At 48.2% G+C, this 20,160-nt stretch overlaps 1 protein-coding gene across 4 annotated transcripts in view; it reads left to right on the top strand.

Moving 5' to 3' along the window:
* The window catches only part of VTI1A (vesicle transport through interaction with t-SNAREs 1A), a 356,845-nt gene that overhangs the window by 324,201 nt on the left and 12,484 nt on the right, over positions 1–20,160 (top strand). The window lies entirely within an intron of this gene.

Genomic DNA, 20,160 nt, shown 5'->3' with positions numbered 1-20,160 from the left:
TTTCTCTGTATATTCTTTTTTTTTTTTAAAGAAAAAAGTTTAAACCCCACCACCCACTCGTCGGGTGATTGGAGACTATAGTTGTAAAAATGTGCTGCAGGCAGAAGTTCTGAAAAATCCCAGAAAGTGTTGAAAACATCTCTAAACAAGGTATTTTTCTCCTGCACCTTTCTTGCTAAAGGTCCCAATTGCTGCCAAGAAAACTAGTGAGAATGTTAGCTGCCAAATAAAAAATTTATGACGGTGTTTGGCAAAGGACTATCTCGCTGCTTGTTTTATACATTTCCACAAGGCACTTGAAGGCAGCCTCTTTTTTCCTTCCTCTCCCCCCCCCCCACCTCCTCTCCCCCACTTTGGGTGCGTATACCTTACTGATCACTGTTCTGGGTCTGTCTTCTAATAAAAGAGCAAACTCCTATAAAGTAGGATTAAACAGTATAACTTTTTTCCTCTTCAGTCCCCTCTGAAAATGCAAGGAAAATATCTGCAAATATGTGTTGCATAGAAGGGGGAAAGAGATGCAGGGTCTGCTTGTTTAGAATGGACACATTTATAAGAAGAGCAAGAACCTTTTCATCAATGGCTGTAGACTCTTAGTGGCAGAAGGAATCTTAGAACCCCCTCAGTCCTTGCACACCCCCCACACCTAGCCCTTTGCAGATAAGGACATGGGGGCCCAGAAGGAGCCAACCTTCTGCCTAAGGTCACACAGCTGTGCTCACCTGGGATGCTTTGCACACCACTTTGCACCATGCTTTCCGCACCACTTTGCGCACCACAGCCCAGTGTGGATTTTGTTTGCGGGGATTCCGACACACGTGCATGCAGCCTGTTTGATGAGTGTGAGAATTCAAAGCCCCTTCTGCTTTGTGAAAATTAAAACATTCCCCTCCCTAAAATCCTTTTAAAAATCTAACACATTAAAACTGGGTCAAGATCAGGGCAGTGATACTGCTGAAATGTCACTGCCTGCCCCGGATCAGGGAAGCCTCCTGGTTGTATCATTGTTTACATGAGCTTTTTTACAAAGGATGGTGAGGGGGCAGCCCGGGTGGCTCAGAGGTTCAGCCCAGGGGCCCAAGGTGTGATCCTGGAGTCCCAGGATCGAGTCCCACGTCGGGCTCCCTGCGAGGAGCCTGCTTCTCCCTCTGCCTATGTCTCTTCCTCTCTCTGTGCATCTCTCATGAATAAATAAATAAATAAATAATCTTAAAAAAAAAAAAAAAAAGGATGGTGGGGGCCGGGGGGTGGGGGTGCTCTATTTAGGGAAAAGTTTTTCTTCGACCAAGTTTGGATGTTGATAATAATAAGGACATAGACTGCTGAGCACCCCGAAATATTCCGCCTGCCTGTCTGGGAAAGCAAAATTATCTGTCGCAGCCTTTTCAAAACAGTTGTTTTCTCGGTTGTTAATGAGTGCTGGGTAGCATCCACGGCCTCACTCGGGCTTCCTCGCAAGGCCCTCTGCACCCTTGGGCCTCGCCCCCCGCTCCTGCCGGCCCAGGCGTCCGAGGTCCCGGGCCCGCGCTCCGAGATGCCGAAGCCCGGGGCCGGGGCCGCCGCTGCCTCCTGCCGCCGCCGCCGTGTGCAGGGAGCCAGGGTTATTTGATACAAAGTACTGCAGACAGACCAGTAGTAAGCGGATTATTTCAGACAGTGTTAGGAGGTAACTGGAGGAAGATTAGCTCGACATGAGGCAGATATCATAAGCAAATTAGAAAACCTCCCCAATTAGTACAAGAAACCCAGATTTGTGCCGTTTGTGATCTTCTGCTGAAAGGCAAAGTGTCGATGTTCTGGGCTCTAGTCTTGATTTAAGTTGAAATGTTGGCATTTCCTATCAGTGTGCCTTAGCATCTGAAGCTGTGTACTGGCCTAATAAATGAAGTAAATCCCTGTTCTCCTCAGCTGCTAAGTAGTCCTCGTTCTGCAGCTCTATACATTGGGTAATGTTTTATTTGGCCCTGGAATAATCTCTAGGGCATATTATAGTATTTCTGTACTGGGAATATTCGACATGACTCCAGTGTCCCACACTTAATCTCTCTTTTGTTTGTTTGTCTTAGGGAACATGTATCATGCTGAAGTCATAAAAATGGAGCGTGCAAAATGCCAGATGCTACAAATGCAATTAGATACTTAAAAATAGCTTCCTTGGTGGCACTGCTTGAAATCTGAACTGGGCCTTGTTTTGCCAAACCGGGTGACACTTTTCTGCTAAGCTATTGCTAGTGTGCTTGGACCAGAGGCCCAGGTCCCCTCCAGAGCCCCATGCAGATGATCAAGTCATTCTAGAAATCAGACCAGGCACTACGGTCCTATCAACATCACGGCAATCCCAAGCAGGTTTTCTTTTTCTCAGACTGCACTGGGTTGCCTCTTGTTTCTTGACCCCTGATGATTCACAGTCAAGTTGCATGTGGCAAAAGCTCTCAAGAGACTGAGCCCGACTTGTGTAAAGAAAATGAGGTGTCTACACTCCTCATTTTAAGGATTGAAATGCATTCCAAATCAACTTTTATTTTGCCAGAATTCGAACAATTGCAAAGCTCAGAATTTATTTTACAATCATATCCAAGGAGGAAGGTGATGTTCTTGTATATGTATTTTGTGACTGAATTTTTTTTTCTGATTGCAAAATTAGTGCATATTCATTGCAGAAACCAATTTGGAAAATGCAAGATTTTTTAAAAATCTGCATGATCCCAATACCTAGCCGCGATCATTACTTTAAGCTTATATATGTATTTCCCTTTTTGCAAAATTGGGGTCATAACATACCTACTATTTACAACCTTTGCTTTTTAGCTAATATATTATGGACAAGAAAATTGGTGTCTTCAAGGGGAGTGGGATAGTTCAAGATCCTTTGGAATCATTAAGAACTAATTTGTTCAGTGTGTTTTTAGTATTAATTCTATTTTAGTGTATTTTTTTCTTTGAAAATTATCAGTATCTAAGTTGCATTTGTGGCAACTCTCAACACCATTGTTATATGAAATATTATCACATCACCATAGTCCTTTGAGCAGAACTTTGCATTTTCTGTTTTTTACATGCATGATCTAATTTGAACATCACAAGAACCTATAAGGTAGGGAAAAAAAAAAAAGAACAGATGTTGTTACTCCTGATTTTATTCATAAATGCAAAGTTAGCTAGAATGTAGGATGCAACATAATGCCAGTGATTGCTCTTTGCACCATGTACAGTATGTGGTCTTTGAAATCAGGCCTGACTTTAAATACCAGCTTTGCCACTGACTTGCTGTGTGATCATGGGCAAATCACCTTCGTGAGCCTCAGTTTCCCCCTTTAGAAAATGAGAACACTGATACCTTTGTCATAGATTTGTTAGGAGAATTAAATAAAAGAACTTGTGGGGACGCCTGGGTGGCTCGGTGGTTGGGCGTCTGCCTTTGACTCAGGGCATGATCCCGGTCTGGGGATGGAGTTCCACATCGGGCTCCCTGTGGGGGGCGTGCTTCTCCCTCTGCCTGTGTCTCTGCCTCTCTCTCTGTCTCTCATGAATAAATAAAATCTTAAAAAAAAAAAAAAATAACTTGTGCAAAGTGCTTAAAATAGTAGTAGGCACAGAAAAAGAGAAATACATAAAGATAGAAAGAAAACACCTACCACCTGTTACATACAAACACTGTTAACACTTGGCTACATTTCCTTCCAGTCTTTTTTTTCCCCCTGCACAAAGGCTTGCCATTTGTTTTAGACATATCAACTATTACCACAAGCTAATGAAATATAGGTGGTTAGTTAAGGCATGCGTTTTAGAGAATGTATTCTCCAGGCCACCACACTCTGCTCTTGTTTCCAGATTATAAAAGAGGTGCCCCTTGGGACTCGCACTTCCCTTGGCAGGAAGCCGAAACAGGGGGTCGGGTGGGTGGTCATGGTAGAGGTACAATGAGGTTGTCTCAAGAACCTGACGCACTTGAGTGCACTGGGTCCCTAGCCCACTGATCTTGTGGCCTTGGAGCAAGTTGTATAAAACTCCACCCAACCATTCACAAGACCAGAGGGTCCGATGAGACTTCAGCAGAGGCCACCATCTGTCAGGCTTGAAATCAGGATTGTTGTCACCCAAGGCATGGGCAGCTCAGAATTACTACTCTCGAGTATCTTCAACCACTGGGAAGAAAAGCTTCTCCTAGACTCTTAAAAGGTGTTCTGTTCAGGCCGAAAGGAAAATTCTTACAGCCAAGCATCTCCTGTCAGCTAATTTGATAGTTCTCTATCAAGTAAACCATTAGTGAATACATTGATTCTTTTCTTTTTTTTCCTTTTTTGCGGTTCTGCCTTTGCTATTCCCAAGATTTCTCTGAACCAGTTGGGCAAAATTGATTTTTATTAGTTCCACCGGCCTTGTGGAAAATTATCTCATGAACTGGTTTTTATAGGAAGACTCAAAGCACAGCACAGGGTGAAAAATAAGCCTATAGCAGTCAAAACTGTTGTCTGAAATGTCTTCAGACTGGAAGGCTGAATTTATTGCACAAAACAAGTACTAGCAAGGCGGAGGTGTGCAGTCCTGCTCATTATCACCGGAAAGGGGAACCAAAAAGCCGAGTAAAAAATTAAATTTTAATAATGCCAGTGATATTTTCTAAATCTTTCCTGACAGAAAGATTCTCATTATTTTTATCTGTCTCCGAGTAGGTTCTTTTAGTGCCATCTCAGAAATGGCCTTAGCTATGATTGTTTTCCAGGCTTTAAAGCATCTGAAAAACCAAATATATACAGAGAGAAATATGCTTTAGATTGTTCAAGGAAGAGCCGTGACCGTGGTAACATTTCGGCTAGTGTCTTTGCAGCCAACACTTGCTGGAACGCCCTCAGTTTTCACAAAAGAGGTCCATGTCGTTAAGGCAAGTGAAATAAATCCCCGAACAAAGGGGACCCACGATCCACCGCACTTGGCTACCGAGGAACCCAGGGGCCCCAAGTCCCAAGTTTGGGTTCATTCTGGAAATCGCCCCGTGCTGGCCACGAAAGGAGATTCAAGGGGAAAATGGAAATATCCTGTTCTGGTAAACGTGCTAACTCGCTTTTCCAAGTATCACACGATACAGGATTCTTTGGGGATAGGAGGAAAAATAAAGCCAGAATCGTTAAGGTAGCCGACCCATGAGGACATGAATTCCTCTCGTTTTCTTAGGTCTTCCATGCCTATGTGCAAACCTGTCTTGTCTGGTCCCAAAAGGGTTTATAGCAAATTACCTAAATATATCCAATAGGTTTTCTATATACGAAATGAAGTCAGGAGTGAGGTCAGTACACAAACTTGGAATAGCCTACTCATTTGTGAGAGGTGGGCCGCAGGTTTATCTCGAGGCATCCTGGCAGCCAACTTGAAGAGGGAGATGGTTTCAGTTACATGAGTCAATACCCATAAGATAAAAACATAGCTCTTTCCCCTACCCCGACGAGCGAGAACACCTTCCCGTGGGACCTCATTGCAGGGACACACGCTGTTCAGGGCAATAAACACCATGTTCAAGGGCATCCTTACAGGAAGTGTGAGTTCCACAGGGCTGCTTCTTACTGTTCCTCTGTGGAAGCGCCAAGCACAGGTGAGAGCGCGTGTGCGAACCTAATCGCACCGTACAGGTGGACTCCCAGGGGCTCCGCTGCTCCGGGGGGGAGACCCTGGTGTCTCGGGGAGAGGTGGACCCCATTCATTAGGCTCCTCACTCAACGCCGTTTCTCTCTGCTGGACTTCTGACAGATGCTCAGAGGGGGACCTTGGGGTCGTGCCCCCTGGGAAGGCCCTGGAAGGGCACCACCTTATGTTGGTAATGAGGCGCCCTCGTGTTGTCTAGTGGCCAGTTAAGGGGTTGGATTTCGCCATCTGCTTTTGAGAAATTAAGGCCGAGGGGCTTGAGGGCAGTCCCTCCAAAGGATGAGTGAGGAAAAAAAGCAGCTCCTTCTTTGTAACATTCAGGCTCCTTTTGGGGTCGGCTCCAGAAAGAACCCTCGGAACTAAGGGTTGGTTTTGCTACATATCACAGTGAAATAAAGAGCCTGAGAACATGTTCAAAGGCCACGCTACTCCTCAGCAATTTATTTTCTTTGTTTTTATCAAGTCCACAAAGAGAATCCTCAGCATCCATCCCCAGGAGCACTTGGGTCACATGTAGTTACTACCATTTTAGAAATGGGGAAACTGAGGCATGTTTACTTGTTTTTCACAGAATCACTCAGTAGATTGCAAATCTCTCCTTGCCACCTACCCTCCAATAGAGACGGCTCGGTTTCCCCTCACAAGCCTACTGCCTTGTAAGACGTTGGTGTCAGACGTGTGCCATCCTCCTTGGGAATCACCAGCTGGGCTCTTCGGTGCATGATGCAGACTGTGAAGGCCAAGGGGGCTGCAGATATGGGGTTTTCATCACCTTGTGAGAGGTCCACAAGGCAGACACAAGCTGGTTTATGGCTTCTGTTGACCTCTCGCTGGCCTTTGACCCGGTGGTTAGGAGTCGGTTGTGGGCTAAGTTGGACACACTCAGTGTTGCCCGTGGTGTTTTTCTCCTCTCGAGGCTGAGCTTCACACTTCTGCGGGGTCAGGAGGGCCTCCGAGGGAATCCCCAGTACGGTGGTAGGCCAGGATGCTTTCATCCACCCACCCCCTTCCTTTTAAATTGTTCTTTAATAACCAGTCAGAGGTCACAGACTGAAGACCCACAGGCCCTCTCTGCCCCACAGACAGATGTGCTTTGTTTGGCCACCCAGTGTTTTGGAAAACTTTTCCTCCGTTGCCAATAATTAAAACTTGGGGCAGACTTCACAGAAAGAACACAATGGCTGACTTCTCTTGGCTCAGAAGCCCCGGCTGCACGGAGCCCACGATGAGTCCCATAGCAATCAGGAGCAGCCCGCTCGATTGAGAAAAAGAGCCAGCACTCCTGCTCCCCCACTTCCCACTCCTGATGCCCACGGCCCTCGGGCTGGATATCCCCCCACCTCCCCGCAGGACTTCCTTCTTTAGTTAGAGAGAAGAAGAACATGCGTTTTCAGGCCAGCAGGTGACATGGCTTTGCCTGGCACAAACCTTGGTATCCGGCCATCTGATCGTCACCCCACTCCACCCTCTTCCCCCCTCCTACTGAAGAATTATGAGTCAACCATTCTGCTTATCATTAATAAGCCTTCAGAGGAAGCCTTCTTAACCTGGAGTTCACCTGCTCTGAAATGATTAATACTGCTTTGGGGAAGGTGAGAGGAGTTTAAGGTAAAGGATTGTGAAGGACGAGTAAGTTTGAACGGTCAGTGCCCACGCTGCTGGGGCGTCATGTACTCTCCCACCAGGAAAACAGAGTAGCCCAGGGATTAGCATCGGCAGGAGGTCCCCTGCCTGGAAAGGAGGGACGGGGGGGGGGGGGGGGGGGGGGCGGGCAGAACAGGGCACCGGGAGTCCAGAACTGGGGCCACCCGATGGACGCTGGAAGCGCGGAGGCCTATCTGTTCGGAGCCGCAGTGGAGACAGAGCTGCTGAGAAGGCAGAGAAAGAAAGGAGAGAATACCATGGCTTCTCTCCCCACCTTCCCCCGACCCCTGCTCATCCCCCTCCCGCCCTTGGTGCCTCCCAGGGGCTGACTGCACGGGAAGCCAGCCAGCAGGGGTTGGCATGGCGGCAGGAGCAGGAGCCAGCCTCCCTGGGATGCCGAGAAAAGCCATAGAGGGACGAGAAAGGACCTCAGGAGAGGCAGCCTCGGGAGGGCACAGTGGGGATACGATTAAGACATCCCACTCGCCTTGCCACAGAACCAAATCTGGACAAGACGAGAGGTTCTGATGTTATAATCTAGAAATTGGAACCACATCCCTCAAGAGTTGACAGAGATGCAGGTGGCCGATAAACCTCTGCCAAAATATTTCTTCCTCCTGACATCAAGAAAGGAGAAAGGTGTAAATCCATAACAATTAGGAGATAAGTATCTAACGTCGTATCTTGCAGGGAAACAGTGTCAGAGCCCATCACTAGAGCCAAGGCCGCTGTGTCTCCACCAGAGTGATCTCAACCAGCCACGTCTCAGAAGAGCCAGCTTGGCTTGTGACGGGGTGTTCCCGGGGAGACTCCCAGAGCTGGGAAGGGCAGCCTCCCCCCTCCTGGGTAGCTGAGTAGCTGCCGAAGGGGGGGGCTTCCAGGACAGTGGCTCAGCCCGGACCCCACCAGGCAAGCTAATCAGAGTCAGCACCAGGGTGTGCCCTTCAGGAGTCCGTCAGCCTTCCTGAAGTGGGGGGCAGTCGACCGCTTCAAGGCGAGGGGGAGCAGCCCACTGTGGGGAGACCCGTGAGTGATAATAGGACTGGAATAATAACAATTCTTACAGCTATTTACTGAGCTGTTACTGCTACCGAGCACTGGCCTTACAGCACTTCACGTTGAATTACCTCATCTATTTATTCATGTCATTCATTGAGGTGCTGCTATTATTAGTCCCACTTTTTAAAAAGATTTTATTGATTTATGTATTTATTTATTTATTTATTTATTTATTTGACAGAGAGAGAGAGTGTGTGTGTGCGCGCGCGCGTGCGCAGGGGGAGGGGCAGGCAGAGGGCAAAGCAGACTCCCCACTGAGCAGGGAGCCCGATGCAGGGCTCCATCCCAGGACCCTGAGATCCTGACCTGAACCAAAGGCAGACACTTCTCTTTTTTTTTTAAGTAAGCTTTTTATTAAACATAGAGATAGACTTTATTATTTTGCATCCCCCATAGGAACCAGTACCAAGTGTGTCAGAAATACTCCGTACAGGTGAAGAGAATGATGAAATATTTTCAGACTTCTGTGTATGTCTATTTGTGGTTGATTTGGAATGAGTCTTTGGTGATTTTACTGAAAAATCTTCTCTGAGCTAAAATTATCAGTGAGCAACACCTCTGTGAGCTGTGGGAGACTCAGTAATCACCATGGGTTAATTATGTGCTTTGTGACTTCGTGTCAAAGAAATATTTCTTTTTAAAGGCCTTTAATCATAAATATTTCTTATAAACGTAGTGGAGCTTGCTTCAAACATTAAGCATACAAGAGTTTGTGATTACTGGTATGTTTTTTTGTTTTTTTAAAAAGATGTTATTTATTCATGTGAGACACAGAAAGAGGCAGAGACATAGGCAGAGGGAGAAGCAGGCTCCCTGCAGTGAGCCCGACGTGGGACTCGATCCTGGACCCCGGGATCACGCCCTGAGTCAAAGGCAGATGCTCAACCACTGAGCCACCCAGGCATCCCTGGCATGTTTTTTCAGTATATTAAAGTTCTCTCTTTTCACAGTCAACAGTATGTTAGGTATGTGAGGGGCTCACAAAGGCAGACACTTAACCGACTGAGCCACCCAGGCACCCCAGCCCCACTTTTTTCTAGTGAGGAAACTGAAACATTGGTTCTTTGGAACTTTCAGATTCCTTGTATTCGTACTTCTGTTTTTCTTTTTTAACTAGAGGGCCAAAGGAGATTGTCCGCTTTCTGTTTTGCCAAGTAAGAGAGAGTACATTTCTGATGTCCATGTAAGGACACTGGGGGAAACACTGCCACCTACTATCACCATCACATCATAAAATAAGAACATTTTCACACTAAAGCAGTCAAAAGGACTTAATCTCAGAGAGATAGTGAAGCAACCTGCACAGTTGGTATGTGGCAGATCCTGGATGCAAATCCAGACAGTTTGGCTCCAGAAATGAAGGTAGCTGATCAGCTTCAGCTGTTGTGCCAATGGCTTCTCTGGAGGGTGAAAGGGTGAGGAGCCCTCCGCCAGGAGCCCTGGTGGGGCCAGGGCAGGGTCCAGCAGGAGTGGGAAACCTCGGGGCACCCAACAGGAGTGGGTAAGGGGTGGGGCAGGAGCAGCTGAAACTGGGGCTGGGAAGGGGGCATCATCCTGGCCTGACATCATGATAGCCTGCCTTGCGCTGAGAACTTTACCAGGGCCACATGGGGAGTGGGTCTGCCCTCTCCCCCCGGTGGGCCTGAGCCACCAAATCTGGGTTCTCGTAAATCAGGATCATTGTGAGAATTAAATGACATCACACATGCAGTAAGCATCCAAGACCACAAAAAGTCACCTTGCCTTTTTAAGACTGTCTGGAAGTACATGGCTGCCCACACCCCGTGCAGAGAATACTTGGGAGAGATTCCTTTATTACATTTCATGGATGAAGAGACCTTTAGTCCTTTCCCAGGATCATACCGTGAGTCTAGCTGATTCTCCCGCCTGATTTTCTTTTCTGTCAGTCACTCTATTCCAACAGATGCATTAAATTAAATCTTCCGCAGACCTGGCGTCTTCCTGTAGCGTATTCCCTCATCTGTATGATAGGTGATGAAGACATCATAAAAAATCACGTGGTCTGAGGTCACTGGGCGATGGGCAGTCATGGGTGACCAGCTCCCCAGAAAACGATTGCCATTCCCTTTGTCCCCGAGTCCAGTGAGGGATCCAGTGATGATGCATTTACCCAGCAGAGAGAGGCAGAAAGGACAACAGCCAACGTGCCTGAGAGCGAAGAAAGCTGACAATATGCTACTGATGAAAAATGAACATTATCTCCATAATTTCCTGTGCGTTTACACCAGGCATGAAGAAGAGTTGACTTTGGTTAATTAGCGTTCTGCATTTTCAACAAAATTAACCCACATACCCAATTACTGTGTCTATGGAGAAGAATATAAAGATGAAGATGTCAAAGACTTGCCCTTCAAACAACCAAGAAGAATCTGGTGGAGAACCCAAGACACACGGGTTCTATGAATAACCACTGTGTTATTGGGGTGTCCTGCAGGGGTGGAAGATATACTAGGAGGGGTGATCCGAGTACTTGGTGAAAGTGAGGATGAGCCTCCACCCCATGGGATTGTTGTGAAGGTTCAACAGAGTATAGAAGATGCCAGAACAGCCCTTGGCCCGGAGTACATACCCAGTCAGTACAGGCTGCCGGCGTGGCGTGGCTGGTCTGTGGCCAGTCCCCGATGGGGCCGCTGCCCACTAGCACCAGGAGTGCCAGAGTCCAGCTGGGGGACCGGTAGGGGGGATTGTCTAGTTCCCAGGTTCAAAAACTTTCACATTTCTCGGATTGGGACTTCTTCTTTTTAAAAACAGGACAGAGGATTATCCACTTTTTATTTTGCCAAGTAGAAGAGAATAGTTTCCAAGGAGAGAGTATATTTCCAATGTCCAAATAAGGTCATTGGGTCATTGCCACCTGCTATCACCATCACACCATAAAATGAAGGACATTTGAACCCCAAAGCAGTAGAAAGGACACAATCTCGGAGGAACAGGAAGTCCTTCCATTTGAGTCATCGAGTTTTCAGGGAGAACGAGTCTTCCCGGTTGCTCCTCTCTTCTCCCTTCGGCTTCAGCCTGGGTTTGGGAACCTCTGTTCTCCTTGAATTCACAAGCAGCAGCATGTTTGCGAATGGCCATTGTGTGCCGTCACCGTGGTGGCACCGGCCACTTGGATGAGCCTGAGCATTACTGTGAACCCAGAACGGACCTGGGGGTCTGAAGACCCAGCTGCCCACCTCCCCACCCCACCCCCATCCCCGAGATGGTCGGCCTTGGGCAGGTCCCTTCCCCAGCCACAGGGTCCTCCATTCTAAAAAGAAGAATCTCGACCAGGGTGTGGAGACGTGCGCCCCCTCTAGCAGTCTGCAAACCTGCAAGGGATTAAGTAGCGCGTGCGTTTCTAGAGCATCATTCTTTCCTTCCTCTCCAGTTCCTTCTAAACTCTTTGGTTCTGTCTGAAAGCCCAGTGGCCAGCAAAGCCACCCTCGGGCCCCTTGCCATGGTCAAGTCCATATTTCAGAATGGCAGTGGCCTTTGGTGCCCAGGCCGAAACTTGAGGTCCACATTTGGCAACAAAGAGTGCGCTGTGACTGCAGATCCCTGATCAAAACCGTTGGGTCTTATCGGTGGGCTCTGACAGGTACTCGCTGGCTGCCTTCCCAGGCCGGGAAGGGATTCCCGAGCCAGCCAATGGGACCCCACCTCAGAGAGAAAGTAGCCCTGCTGGGGGCGGGGGTGGCTGGATGGGAGTGTCACCACGAGGCCCTGATGGATGCCGGCCTGGGGGAACGAGAAGCCTGGTGGGGCTTGATGGCAGCGGCTTCCTGGACTGCTGCCTCCACCTTCCCAACCAGCCTCTGGAAGTTTCCCAGGCAGCTTTCTCCTGCCTCTCACCTTTCCTGAAATGGATCCTCTTTCACAGAATTATATGCCAACTGCATGCATGTCAAGGGCTTTACGTTTTCAAAGTGCTTTATAATCTTTAATGAGCTAATCCTCTTCTCCCTGGGGTGGTTATGGAGCCGGCTGATTTTGCTTAGGAAGAAACTGAAACCCAGGTGTCATGGAGTGTTGCTCCAGGTCACCCCTGGCGAATCCAGGATTGTGGGCACACAACAAACTGTCCCGCGCTGGCATTGCTCTAATGACGCCTTTGTTGTCAGGCTTCTGTAATTGCTCATTGTGACACCCTAAGCTCCCACAGGGCAGGGACTGCGTGATCCCTTTATTCTTCAGCAGGACTTGGCCAGACCTGCCATACCCGTCTGTGCGTGGCCTGAGGACCACCTTGTTCTCCAGAAGATGAGGGCCAGCCTTACCTGGCTTTTAGCTTTCAGACCACAAGTGAGCAAACCGGGGGAGAGAAGGCCAAATCTAGCCCATTGCCTGTTTTTGTATGGCCTGTGGAGTCAGAATCATCTTACATTTTTAAATGATGGGGAAAAAAATCAAAATAATTTTTTCGACACAGGAAAACTATATGAAATTCAAATTCTAGTTTCCAAATAGGAAGTTTTCTTGGCACACAGTGATACTTGCACACTCTCATTGTCTAGGGCTGCCTTGACACTACAAAAGGCAAAGCTAGCAGTTGCAACGGAGACCATAGGGCCCACAGAGCCTAAAACATTACTGTCATGAGCTGGACTGTGTTCTCCCCGGACCTCCTGGCCCCCCACATTCGTATGATGAATCCCTAACCCCCAGTAGCTCAGAATGTGACCTTATTTGGAAGTGGGGTCTTTGCTGATGTTACTGGGTAAAATGAGGCATACAGGAGCCAGGTGACCCCCTCATGAGGTATGACTAGTGTCCTTCTAAAAAGATTCCTATTTTGGGCAGATATACAGGGAGGGGGTCATGTGAGGATGAAGGCAGAGATTAGGGTGATGCATCTACAATCCAAGGAACCTCAAATATTGACAGTACAGAAGCCAGGGAGAGGATCACTCATAGCCTTAGGTGGAACCAACCTGCCAACCCCGTGATCTCCAGCTCCCAGCTTCCAGAAGTGTGAGACCATACAATTTGGTTCTGTAAGCCCCCAGACTGCGTTCCTTTGTTATGGCAGCTCTAGTAAAGTAGTTACTCTCTGGTCCTTTACAGAGAGCATTTGCTGATCCCTGTTGAACTAAGTGGAAATTTGGAAATGGGGTTAGCTACTCTGACCCTCACTCAGGATCTCACCTCGGTGGGTGTATTAGGGCACAGACACTCGTCCCTATCTCATCGGTTCCTTGCCAGAGCAAGTGCCAGAGCTACTTGCCAGAACTACTTCTCCACCTATCAGGACGTATTCTCCTGTGCCCTGTGTGCTCAGGGCTCCCAGATAACCCACATCTCCTAAACTTAGGGCAGTAAATGTAGACTATGAGTGGTGGACAATGGCTTAGCAAGTTGACCTAGAGATGACATCTGGTTTTTCCTCCTATTTTAAATGTCTTATCCCAGAGGCAAGAGTCCGTGAGACATGTCCCCTCAGGGACATGAGGCTTCATTTCACGAGGCTTTGGGCAGCTGCCTGCTTGATTCATGAGTGGAAATTCTCATTTTGAGAGGAAAGAACCAATAGCTCCTGAAGATTATGAGCCCCACAGCTATGGTCAGAGCTTCCAGGGAACCGGGGCTGGGACTGTCCTGTCCTCAGTACATAGGAAGACTTTGTACAGTCCCAAAGTGAATGTGTCATGCAGCCAGGGGAAAGAAGGTAGAGAAAAGTCATCATAAAGGCCAACCCAAGATGGATGACCAGGTCCATATCCCGTTCTGGATCTAAGAAGTCCACGTATTTGTGTCCTGGCACTTTCATAGCAAAGTACCACCAAGTGAGTGGCTGAAAACAACAGAAATTTATTCTGTCACAGTTTTGGAGGCTTGAGGTCTGAAATCAAGGAGTCAGCACGGACATGTTCCTTCTGAGGGCTCCAGAGAATCCTTCCTTACCTGTCCCAGATTCTATGGCCCCAGGCATTCCTCGGCTCTATCTAGCTGCATCTCTGACCTCTGCTACCAGTCTTACATGGCCTTTCTCCCTGCATCTTTCTGTGTCCCGTCTTCTTATAAGCACACCAGTCATTGGATCTAGGGCCCAACCTACCTCCAAGATGATTTTGCCTTAAGATCCTCAACAGAGGGCAGCCCAGGTGGCTCAGCGGTTTAGCATGGCCTTCTGCCCTGGTCATGATCCTGAGGACCCGGGATCTAGTCCCGCGTTGGGCTCCCTGCATGGAGCCTGCTTCTACCTCTGCCTGTGTCTCTGCCTCTCTCTGTGTGTCTCTCATGAATAAATAAATAAAATCTTTAAAAAAAAAATCCTCAACAGATTACATCCGCAGAGACCCTATTTCCACATAAGGTCTCCTGAGGTTCCGGGTGGACCTGAATGGGGTGGGGTTGGAAGGGACACTATTGACATCAATACAGTCGGTAATGGTTGAAAGTGAGAGAAGACAGACTCAACCAAACTTGCTCACAAAAGGGAATTGTTTGGCTTCTATAACTGGAAAGTTTAAATGTGACTCTTTAGGTCTCAGGCACACAGCTGGATCCAAGGGTCCAAAGAATGCTGTTCAGGATCCATCTCTTTTCTTCATCTCTGGATTCCGTGTCCCTCTGTGTTGGCATCCTTCAGGCAGGTTCCCATCCTGCATGGTGACAAGAATGGCCTCCAGCTGTTCTAGGCTCCCATGGTCCCTGTAGTCAGTCCCAGTAAAGAGATTACCTTTTACTTGATTTTCCAAGAAAAAAGTCCCCGGAGGTCTCTCTGGCTTGGGTGGCAAGCCAACCAATTCCTTAACAAACACTTGTGCAAGGGATAGAGAGCTGTAACTAGCTGAGCCTGCCTGGGTCATATGTCTCCCTGTGGAATCAGAGAGTGGGATCAGCCCTACCTGACTCCTGGGGTGAGACAGGATTCTTCCCAAAGGTGCAGGACACAGAAGACCCTGGATGGGCATTTTCAGGGGGCATTTATAACAACCATATAGCTCTAGCTTGGAGGCAAGCGGAATTGGCTTGGAGGCAAGGCCTATATTGGCCTTTGAAGATAATGCCTCAAACTAAAGTGAGTGTTAGAGGCTGATGGCACTGAACCATTTCCCCCTATTCCTTTTTTCATTTCTTTCCGGTGAATGCTAACATCAAAGTTGAGCTAGAACTTGGCGAGCCTTTCCCTTGGCCCATGTTTTTGCGAACTTCCCAGAGAGGCTCGGATATGCACTCCTTTGCACAGTTTACCCCACGCTCTCATGATTGCTAATTGTTCCACCAGTTGTTACTGTTCGGTCAGATCCCAGAGGTGGGGCATCATTATTCAGGCCTGGCTGGCCAGGCAGGAAAGCGTGTGCAGGACGGGGCAGTGAACCTACGGAGTGTCGTGCACTCTCCGGCTAATGAATGCAGGCTTGTAAAAGCGTTGGGACACTGCTGGCATCCTTAATGGGAGGGTGGCTAACAGCTAACTCCTAAGGCTGTGCTTGTCTAGAAGCAGCGCTTGGAAAGCAGGAAGCAGACTACATGAACCTTCGGGGGAGCTTATGTAGCTAGAGTCTCTCGTTCGTGCATTCAGCAGGCATTTTTTGACAACATCCATGCCAACCTCTGCTTTAGACACTAGGAATACAAAAGACAAAGGAGCGTCAAACCCTAGAAGGTCTACTTTTTATTGGAGAAACCTGCAGAGAAACAGAGAATCATAAAACCGTGCGATAAGGGATGCAGGGGGAAGTACAAGAATGAGAGCATGGTCAGGAAATTCTTCTTAGAAGAAGGGGAAAATATGCTTTAGATCAAGGACTTGGTTTGGGAATTAGGGTATATCAACCTAAAAAGGCTTTTAGGCCTCAAATAACAGAAGGCCTAACTCAAAAAGACTCAAAAAATTCAGTTAATTTAGTTTCTCATATAACTCAAAGTCTAGAGGAAGGGCGGTTTGGTAGAGGGGTTCACCGTGTTTTCAGGCCCGGGTTCCATCTCTCTGCCGCTCCTTTGCGCCGTCCGCCGTGGGTCACTGCTTCGTTAGTCTGGCTTCCTCATGGAAACAGAATGGCTGCAGCAGATCCAGAACTGACACCCACACACCACAGGATCCAGGTGACTCAGCCTTCACGGCAGAGCTTCTGAGATTGTTGGACTGGCTTGAGGCACATGCCTGCGTCTCACCTCATTAAAGCCATGTCCCACTGCCTTACTTCGAGTCTGCCGTGAGTCCAGGGGAGTGTCCCGGGCAGTGATGCTCCATGCAGTGACTCAGGGATCCAGGCAGACGCAGTCTCCCCTGTCCTGTAACTGCACCCCTGGAACACCCAGCCTCCTGAATCAGAACAGCAGGGGAAGAGCCAACCGGGGAGTCCGACGCTGGAAGTCAGGTGCCTCCACCTGGCACGGAAGTGGCACCCAGGGCCCCTTGCTCACATTTCATTGACCAACACCAAGTCACATTGCCACGCCTAACATCAGGGGACAGGTGAGGGCGGGTCGTGCCTAGAAGTAGAGGCCACCCGGGTGCTGGCGGGTGCTGGGCTTCTCAAGCAGGAGGGAGAGCCGGCCAGGTGCCCCGCCTGCCTGACCAGGCTCCTCTGATTCCGCGGCCACACGCAGGAGCTTGTTTCCAGAGGGGGAGGAGACTGGCAATGGAAAGATTAGCCGCTCCCAGGGTTCCACACGGGGATCAGTATTTTCAATAGTACTTTGTGAGTTCAGCCTCAAAGTAAATGGTTAATTCATCTTGTATCAACAGCACTGTGATTCATAATGTAAACTTGGAGAATCCTTGATGTTTCGGGCCCACATTCCTTTTAATTTGGCTCTGCATTCTTTTAAAGCCACAGTGTGCTCACTTAATAGAATGCAGCATGCAAATGCACAAGTTTTTGCCCGGAGGCAATTTAGCCTGGCTGTTCCAATGGATGTCTTCTTTCAAGTGTATATTCTTTCTTAAATTATTTACTGAGTAAACACACTTTGCATTTTCAAAAGGGAGATTAAGACAGCTTGCTGTAGACCTAGTTGAACGTAAAGTCCCCTTTGCCCAAAGTTAGAAAGAAGTTACTTTGGGCTTCCCCAAAGTTCCTTCTCTGGCTCACTAGCTGGGAACCCCTCTCCTGGCTTCGTTTCCTGATTCTCGGCGAACTCTGCATTCCTTTCTGCTTTGCCTACAGCAATACCTGCCAGCAGCCCGTGGCCGCGACTGTCCTCCAGGTTCCCTCACAGATGGGGCCCACCAATGCCAGCCTTTGTTTCCCCTGCTCCAGGCTGGCCTGTTCCTATCCATTCAAGGGCCCCAGCAGCTCCCTTTTCGGTCCTTAGAGGTACATATCAACCTAACACCTTTGAGGTCCAAAGCTGGGTTGCTGGCCTGAGTCAAGCTTACTTCTAATCCCTGCTCCAGTTCTTTGTAATTTTAATTTTATTCTTTTTCTTTTTCTTTTTGCCCTTCTGTACCCTCTGTCCTAAATATCTGCCAGCCCTTGGTTTGAAAGCAAGTACTCTCTCCTGCCCACCTCTTTCATTGCCGTGAGGACCATTCCTTCTCTTACCTTCAGGGGGAAGACCCAGTAATGCTCTGAGAAGGCATATGGCATTAAGTTCCATCTTTGGGGGGTTTACTTCAACTTTTAACTTCAGCCTTATCTACACAGACTCGTGGAGATTTTCCTGCAAACTGAGTTTGCACAGATGTCTTCTCCATTCACCGTTGAATGGAAGGATTACAATTACAGGAGCTGCATTCTTTCATTATGATCCTTTGGATGGGTCTCCTCCAAGTGCTGGGTGCCAGCACTTGTGCCATATGCTGGGGCTGCAGAGGAGAAGGCTCTGGGCTCTGGACACACCAAGGAGGGCGTGGACACTGCAGTCTTCCTGAGTGTCTGTGACCCAGTGGAGAGGTCAGGCTGTCCTGGGATCGGCTGTGTGTTGAGCGAATTAAAGATAGAACCTGTTAAGAATGATCTTGGGTGAACCGTACCCCTCTTTGCCTTGAGATGAGGGAAGCCCAATTAGGAAGACCAGGAAAGAGCTGAGGATTTAGGGATTCCTGTGTATTCATTTTTCTAACCATGCCTCAGATTAAACAAGTAACACCCACAGTTAATCCTTTATAAATTAGCATCACGGATGCCTTGGGGCCCTCAACCCACAAATAAAATGGTTGTCAACCAAGAGACACACTACCGTATATTACTTAAGGCAGAATTTTAAAGAGTTTTCATGCTTTTAATCTGTTTCACTGCTGAGTTTCAATTTGGCTGATTTCCTTTGCAAGGCTGACGTGGATGACTGTGGTAAATAGAGATTGTGACAGTGACTTGGGCAAACAGGACGTGTCGAGACTGTTCTGAAGACTTCTGCCCCTTCCAGAGAAAAGGGGAAAAAATCAATTTGGGTTTTAAATCAAGCCACCAAGTAGCACCGATCAGTGTTCATAATTAGCCTCACTTTAACAAGCCATGAAGTCCTGTTTTTATTTATTTATTTTGGGGACAGAGACTCTCCCTGCCTCCTGAGTAAATATGGCCTGTTAAGTCTGAATTAGCTGTCATTGCAGAAGAATTAATGTCAGGGCACAGCCTTTCTAGTGGGGAAGGGAAGAAATAAAGGAGACAGATCTTAGCTGAGCCCTACGTGATAAATGAGGACCGAGCGAATCATTCATCTCCTTCGAGGAAAGTGGACACAGGCACTAAAGCAGTTTTGCGGAAGACGTGTCAGCAAATGTGATCATTTTGTAACCTGTCAGGAGGAGAGGGAGCTAGTCCTTCCAGGGGGCCACCAGGGAGTGGGCTTGTCTGATGCGACCGTCTCCATCCATCCATTTAGGTTTGGAGAAGAAGGGGGTGGGCGAGGAGGATTCCAGCTGAAGCCACAGGGATGTCGCCTTCCTTCCGAGAAAGCAACTCATCCAGAAGCTTAGAAAAATCTGCCAACACCCTGCAGAGATTTCTTTGCAGAGATACAAAACAGGTCAGGGTCCCTGTGAGACTAAGACAGCAGACCTTTTCCTCCTCGCTATTTGCAGGACAGGCGGATGGGGTTTGCTGTGGGGAGTGAGGCACCTGGACAGCTGGCCAGACCAGCCCTTCCATCGCCATATGGTTGGTTCTGCGGGAGGAGTGTGGGCAAGGCCACTTGACTTGGGTTCCCTTGGACTAGCTCAACAAAGCATTCTGGGGGTCAGTCTCTTTTCTCAGAATGAACTAACACCTTAGGAGGCAACTTCATCAGAAACTCTGCAGGCATCTCAGAGGCAAGTCTCCAGTCCGGTTCTCCTCCTGACTCCCCGGTTCCCCAGCAGCATTTGGCAGAGCCAGAACTGAGGGGGGCTGGGATCCCCAGAGTGAGGGCCCACCAACCCAAGCACATGAGGCATTCGGGTTCTTGGTGCAATTCCTCATTTCCATCTCTTTTTGTTACGGAGCAAATGTAACGTTTCCTCCTGGCGTAACAGAGCAGTGAGCCCCGGTGACAGATGACGGTTTCACAGCCTGAGCTGCAAGGTTGACACTTGCTTCTTAATCCTGTCCTTTTCTTCCTAAATCTCTCTTTCACTTTTCCCCGGGTATTTTTGTACAGGTAAGTACCTTACTGACATATGTTTCCTTGGAGTCTTTTACTTTAACAGGAAACACCGCAAAAAAAATGAGGCTTGTCTCACATTTTAAATTAAAAAGAGAAGCTCACATGGGGCCCTTGATCGCTTAAAGATTACTACATGGTACCCCGAGCCCGGAAAGCCATTTGATTTGCTTTAGCTTTGCAGTAAGCATTTCTCCGGGTGCCGTGTGACAGGCACTGTGGAGTCGTTCGTGGATCGTTTGTAGAACCAAAAGCTCACACGCGAGTGTGTGTGTGTGTGTGTGT

This window comes from Canis lupus, chromosome 29 (genome assembly GCF_048164855.1).
Source record: "Canis lupus baileyi chromosome 29, mCanLup2.hap1, whole genome shotgun sequence".
NCBI lineage: Eukaryota > Metazoa > Chordata > Mammalia > Carnivora > Canidae > Canis > Canis lupus.
Note: the sequence above shows the minus strand (reverse complement) of the source record. Positions and strands in the feature narration are given on the sequence as shown.